The sequence below is a fragment of the Chaetodon auriga genome, chromosome 3 (assembly GCF_051107435.1).
Source record: "Chaetodon auriga isolate fChaAug3 chromosome 3, fChaAug3.hap1, whole genome shotgun sequence".
In the NCBI taxonomy this organism is placed as follows: Eukaryota; Metazoa; Chordata; class Actinopteri; order Chaetodontiformes; family Chaetodontidae; genus Chaetodon; species Chaetodon auriga.
The window spans coordinates 26556171-26563926 of record NC_135076.1 but is presented as its reverse complement, the minus strand read 5'-3'; positions in this window follow the sequence as shown (position 1 = coordinate 26563926).

The window sequence follows — 7756 nt, the reverse complement described above, 5'->3', positions numbered from 1 at the left end:
TCCAACCTGGGCTTTTTTTCTTTTTTTTTTGTATGTATGTGTGTGTGTGTTTCTCTCCAAGTGCCACGCGGTATTATTGAGTTTACGCCGGATCGCAGGAAGCAGCCAAATAGCGACAGTGAGAAAAGTGTATGTCGTTTTTACACAAGTAAAACAGTTTGATGAGAGGGAAAAATGAAATACACCGCTTAAAGGGGATTATTTAATTTTTAAAGTATTATTAATGTCAGAGGTATCGCACTGTTGCAGCAGCAAACTCACATGGTTGTCACAAAACAAACAAAATGATGGCAGGTAGATGGGAAATAAGTAATAAAACCATAAATAACATGTTTTGACTACAAACTTAAATAGACTTGAAAGCTAGGACCATATTCTCAATCTGAATTTATATACACAACTATAATGCATCGCTCTCTACATGTAATTAGTTTCTCAATAGAATTCAGAAAAAAGTTTTATGTATTTATGTTTTACCTAATTTTAAGCAGATTCTAAGTCCTCACTATTCAACAGGACTGGCTTCAGATGAGACGGAACAATAACTGTGTTTGTGTGCATTGTCATAGACCGCCATATTAACTTTCTTTGCTAGCTAACTAGCATCATTTCAGCAAACAGAAAACACTTACAGTTGACAGAATGAAACACTCTTTGAACTGATTCTGTGAGCGTCCTCAGCCAACAGATTCCACCACAAGGAGTCACCAAACCCAGAAAAATCCCACATATAGGCGCTTTAAAGTTTGTTGCAGGGACTTAAAAGGCCCCAGTCTGAGATAATGACCCGCTCAGTCCTAAAGAAATGCTCCTATATTGTGGGAAGACATTCGAAAAAGAAGCATGTACCCATGAGCCCTGTAATGCACTGAACGAACGTGAGAGTCAAAGCCCTGATGTATTAGTACCTCCAGAGAGTGACTGGCCACTTAGCCAGCAGGAGATAAATCAAAGGCCTATCCCAGGGCAGTCTGCAGCAATTTGCTACAGGAGCATCCAGCTGTTGAGCTAAAAACTAATGGCTGATTGTACACTGTGGCATCTTGGCATGGAGAACAATTCAATTTCCCCATGATGAATGACCAGAGTGAGGTGGATCGGAGACAACAGGCCAACTCTGGCCTCGAAAAGCCAGCTATTGCACTGAGCGGACAGAAAAAAAAAAAAAAAACTTAATCAGGTTGTGCCTCCCAACTAAAGCAAAGAAATAAAAGAATCATCCGATACTTTTGTTCCTTTTTGGAAAATAGGGTTTTGTGTACATCGAGTGCTTTTCAGAGGGTCAAACACCACAAAATCTACTCACGTGTGGACTCTTGTTAGCTGGTGTTACAATAGTGTTGGAAAAAGCACTCAAACATATACAGTTTCTAGCACAAATGTCATTTCTGAGTATTTGTCTTTGTCTCTGTCTGCATACAGTGCAGCAGAATGTCCCTTCACTGTCCTCGCTGTGATGGAGCTGGCCCTGAGTCAGTGGTTCCCCATAATTCATTCAAAGCTTTAAAAAAAACCACCCAAATTGCTGAATAATTTCCAGTCTGATTGTGAGTATGGAGGCAAAAGATTCAACAAATATTAGTGTTGGCTTCCACAACACAAGGCTTTAATGATGAATATGAAAAAGAGTGTCCATGTTGACGTGAGATGAGAGGCTGACACTCGTCCATCCCTGTTTTAAACCCTTTTCACCCCCCACCAGCGTTCACTTTCATTTCGCCCTGGTGTCCTTCAGTGCAACATAAAGATGACGTCACCGTCCTCTCACAGGGAACTGACATGCTGCCCTTGAAGAGAAACTCATAGCCTGACGTATTACCGTATATCGTGGATATTATGGATGTTCATTCATTTACTCAGCATTTTATGAGCAGACGTAGCAAAGCAGAGCGGGAAAAGGCACACTTGCTGGCTTTGCACTAATTTGTAGTTTCCTACACAAACTATAGATTTTCAGGACTCTGCAGACGCAGCAGCGTACACAAAGACAACACATGAGGCATCCTGGTCTTTAAGACACCGTACTGTGAGGACGCTGAGGTCGCATCCTTTTTATTTTTATTATTTATTTCTTTTTTGCATGACTTGCATGGTCGCCTGAGGACTCACAGAAATAAGTTACAAAACAGCTGCAATAACATGTGAATCATGCAATCAGAATGTTAATGATGATGATAATAGAAAAACATCATCGCCTCGTTTTCCAGCATCACTGACTGATGGACAACTTCAGTTATTTCATGAGCCATAATGGGAACAAAGAGTGCGTCCCAGGTGTGTTCAGGCATGTTCATCACCCTTTAGTGTCCCCTGGAAACAAATGTTTCATAACTGATTTTGTTCCATCTTCTGTGGGATTTGCAGTATTTCTGTATTTCATTGTTTTCTGTCTTTTTTCTAAATGCTGAGCGACGTTTTCTTCATTTGCTTGTTTTGTCTGTGTTTTCTGAAGTTGCAGTACCTTTAGTTCTCAGGGTTTCAAGGTTTGCCTTCTTCAGTTGAGATGGTGCAGATTTTGATTGTTTTACGAGCTGATTTTCTTTTCTAAATAAACATTTCAGCGTTGCTCCCTGGGGAGGAGTGAGGAGAGGGCTTTGAAACACAATTCAGACTTTCATGTTTAAAAATAAAATGGACAGAAAATATTATCCAACAAAACTAAACAAGTAAAATATGAAAAATCTAAATAATATAAAAACTTCTGGCCTTCTAAAATCCTGGCTTTGGCCCTGCTCAGACACCAACGTGTATGAAATGAGCAGACAGACAGCAGGAGTGGAAGAGGTGTGAAATGACCTTCAGCAGCTTATAACAGCATCCAAACATTTTCTTTGTGCAAACACAGCTGCCATACAACGCGCAATCATATATGAGATGTACTTTTACACGGGCCAAATCTACCAAAACATTATTTCACAAGGCAGCATATCAACTGTCCATGCAGTAACATCCTTTATCCAATCATGTGTTCACAGAGAGGTGAACCTCGCTCCATCTTCACTTGTGAACCACTGAGCCTTTCCAGGACGCCCCTTTCATACCCAATCATGATCCTCTCACCTGTTACCAAGCAACCTGTTTACCTGTGGAATGATCCAAACAGGTGTTTTTGGAGCGTTCCACATCTTTCCCAGTCTTTGAAACGTGTTGCTACATCAGATTCAGAACAAGCAGATATATACACAAATCACTGAGGCTCAAACGTTTGTGCTGTTTTCAATTGAGTTTATGTCAAAAAGGATCAGCAAATGGTCACACTCTGTTTTATTTATGTTTGACTCAGTGCGTACCAACTGCTCTGTTGAATTTTGTTTGTATTAGATTGCTAATACTGATGTATTAATTCTTTAAACATCATTGTACCACCGTAGCTGCTCGAGGTGGAGCTAGTTTTAACATCTTCATATACAGTTCACACTGGGTCAGAGGTCAGGCCTCTCCAAAGGGTCACATGATCAACCTGACAGGTCCTGAGATGATTAACGGGAGAAGAACGAGGAAACAGTGAAGTTCTGATACAGTACGTTCAAGTGAGGGATGCAATGATCAGTCAGCTGATCAACTAATTGATTGACAGAAAATGGAATCCAGCAAACATTTGACAGTTACATCTTCTCCGATGGGATAATTGTACAAATTAAGTTCTGTACTTGAGTATTTTACTTGTTGTAAGAGGTGCTACAGCCTCTTTTCTTCTTTTTGAATGCCCCTCAGGGTGTCGGTCAAATATCGTTAAATAAACCTCCGTCATAAAAAACTCACAATAAGACTGAAAAACCACAACGAAGACTGTGTGACAGAACATGAAATACACTGAGCCGACTGGAGGTGGACAGAGATGCAGCTGCAGTTCATCAGACAGCAAACAAGCTGCCAGAAGAGGGCATGATACTCCAATCAGTACACACTCGGAGCTCCAGTGCAAAGTCTAAACCACAGTATGTGTCTGTGCACACACGTATACTGTATGTGTGTGTGGGTGCAGAGAGCAGAATCACATAAATGAGCACAATGTAGGTGTGATGTGCTCCATCTTTCATCGTTGTTCTTCATTTGTTTCATCCAAATGAAAATCCCAGATGACATTATTCCACATCAAACCTCCATAACTCAGACGTCTCTGTGAAAAGAGTGAGTGTGAAGATGCTGCGTGTGCGTTCAGATCACACCGAGTCACACAGGTGGCGCCAGCAGACATTCCTCTCACGGAGCGCTTGACCTCGGTAAATCACGACGGTTTGGACACGAATTGCCTGACTGGGAGGCCTGTGAAATCTGTCTATTCTGAGGACACTCCTGTTGCCTGGAGACAGCGCAATGTTTGGCACCTCGGCTCGTCTGAAGTGATCTGTAGGTGTTAAGAAACCACGAGGAAGCCATAAATGTAAATGAAGAGAGAGACATTAGCGCGATGTATGCCAGCTTTTTACTATCAGTCTGGCTGCTGTTCTATTTGAATCTGCTGTGAGAAAATGTTTTGACACCCTGAAGAGGCTCCAGAACAAAACAGACCTCCACTCTCTGCGGCAGCTGAAGCAAACATGCAACCGAGATCTGAAAAGTGAGGAGAAGCTAAACAACACAGGCCGAGTTAGACTGATGAGGACAGACACACAGGTGTGGAGGTGTGATGAGCATCCGTCTCACTGCGTGCGGACAGGTATTCACCCTCTTTTCATAGTGAATGAATGAATCCGCTGGATGGACATTACCTTTGTCACACAGATAAGCGATGAGCGCCCAGCCCGCTGACTTCCAGGTGAGGAAACCTGCTGATTCTGCTGACGCTGCAGATCAATCTGTTGGACTGATGCACGGTGGCTTGAGGTCGCTGTAGCGAAGGTAATCAGTTACTGCAGACGGCATCCAGAACGCAGGAAGAACACACTGCTGCTGCAGCAAACAGCAGACGGACGACCAGAATCCCTCACAGGTTTAACTTCCTTATAAAATCAGCCTCTTACACCACACGTGTTATTACTGTGATGGAGAAGTTTATCTCAACAGTAAGTGTAACGAGCAGTAGTGTGCTTTAGTCTATTAGAAATATAACTGAAGTATACAAACCTCATTACAAGTACATTTTTACTTTATGTGCTTAATTAAAAGTACACATACTTTCACAAAGTAGATGTCATTGTGGTCTACTTATATGTATTAAAAATAAATGTACCAATTCTGCAATACTTCAAGTGCTATTTCAAGTCCTTCCTTTGTAATACACTATTAGCATGCTGAACGAAAGTGTGCTTTAATTTCACTTCATTTTAAGTATTTTAAATATATTTCCAGCACGCTGGTGATACAATACAACTGTAAGTGTGTTTTGAACACTCGTGAATCCTGATTTTCACTGGTGTACTTAAGTAATTTAGGAACTATTTACTCTTCAAGTACTACTCAAGTATTATTCAAGTGGTTCTCAAGGACTACTTGTGAACACTTAAGTATACACAGTATAAGTGTACTTAGTACATTCTTGAAAAAGTACAATTTAAGCATAATATTGGGCAGTCGGTTCTATTCTGCAGTGATTTTAGATTTAATCCACCACCGAAGTTCTCAATAAAAAAGAAACAGACTGTAATTGTTTATTCATTCAGTGAGGATATATTGGTGGTTTACTGTAGGTGTCCATTGTTAAAAAAAAAAAAAAAAAAAAAGGAGGAAGAAAGTAAACAGGAGAGCCACACGCTCATGACTCTAATGCATTTATTACAACTCATAAAGTTCAACATTTTGGCAAACTGCCTCCTTCGGTCACCTGATCAGTATTTACACCAGTAAGGACGGGACTGTCAGCTTGAGATGAGAAAGAAATTAAAAACATGTCAAGAAATTACAACCCCCCCATTCATGGTCACCCCCTGCTCTGGATTTAGTTTAACATGAGATAAAAGCTGAAGCTTTGAGCACTTTGATGTGTTTAGAACATCTGTGAGAAACCTAATTTGGGTTCGGATTAAATCTGGGACAAGAGGACAGTGTCACCTCCTGTCAGAGCATTAATTTGGACAGATAATTCTAATTTTAGCCAGTAAGATAACTGGTCTGGGACTATATGAGCCCCACTGAGTTTGACCACTGGACAAACACCTCGAGGAGACGTCTGACGACCAGACAAAGATATCACAGCTGTCCTCAGGGGCGGCACATCACCAGTCCACCAATGAGTTTAACAACGCCCCCTCATCAGTCCAGTGATAACTGCATGATAACGTTTGGGCATCTGGCTCCTGAACCTGTCACTCAGCTTTATGTAAACACAGCCTGCAATTCAATCAATTTTCACTGAACTTTTGTCATGTGGCTGTTGCTCTCCATCCATCCAGGCTCCAAGAGTTTGTCAACAAACATATGAAATCAATAACATGAAATCAATACCCAGCCAGAACAATAGCATAAATCCACGAGGGTCAGCACTTTTACTGAGAGTACATGAGGACGGGAAGGCTCAGAGTAGCAGCTGTGGTGCTTCGTTCTCCCAGACATCCTATAGGAAACTTCGCAAAACCTGACCTCGTCCTATAGTATTCAACTGGACCCTCTGCACCTTTGGTACCCACCCACACCTTCATGGGATGCCACCATCACAAACACTCACTCCACCTCTGTCCCCAGATTGCTCTGAGAAGCTTGTTTGGGAGCTATTATTGAAATCATCACAAGCAAAAGCTTCTACGAGGCATCACCAGCACACCCTCAGGCACCGGCGGGAAAGACTGATTAACAGCATGACATTAACTTTAATAAAGTCAGAGACGTCTTCTGGGTTCTTCTGGGTGTTTAGGCTGCAGTCGCGTGCTTTTATTAGCAAATGTAAAGTGCAGCAGCATTAAGTGAAAGCCTGTGTACAAAGAATGCAGGGGTCTGATTGGTGTTTAATGAGAAAGCTCATTGAATTAACATTCCTCTCGAGAGTTGAGGATGTGGATACTGGTCTGCTTAATTAAAGAGACATGTTGTCATTTTGATGTAGATGAGTTTAAAATTAGTATCTCCCTTTGCTGTGACTGAGCATCCTAATTTTAAGTTCTGCACCTCGGAGAACGTGGGCCGATGTGACACAAACAGGGGAGTCGAGCTGGGAGCAGCAGGAACAATTTGCTAAGTAAAATTTGGCAAAGTGAAAATGACTTTGATAAGGAGAAGAGACAGATTGAGCTTTATTTGTTGTTACAGAAAGTTTAATGAGAGAAAAGTCTAGATTGAGGCACTAAACATGACAAACTGTTTGAATTCGTGCGAGGTTTCTCACAGTTTCTGTAACCATGCTAGTAGCACAGCTGTCGGTCAGTCAGCTGGTTTGTTGAAGCATTTCAACGACCCCAGAGGATAAACCCTACCAACTTGAACTCAGGGCATCACCACTGTGCCTTTTCTCTGGTGGCTCCAGCAGATTGATATTTTTAGCTTTTAGTGAAATGTGTCAAACAGCTATTGGGTGGCTTGCCATGAAGTTTGGTAAAGATATTCATTGTTCCCAGAAGATGAATCTGAGTGACTTTGGAGATCACCTGACTTTCACTAGAGTGCTACCAGCAGGTCAAAGTTCACACTAATCATGTAAAATATCTCAACATCTGCTGGATGGATTGGACCAAATTTTGTCAAGGTCTCCTGAGGGTGAAGTCTACCGACTTCGGTGCTCCCTTGATTTTTCCCCTACCGCCACCTGGAGATGGTTTTGAATGAAATTTCTCAACATCAACTGGACGGATTTCCACAAAATTTTGTAGTTCCCAGAGGATGAATC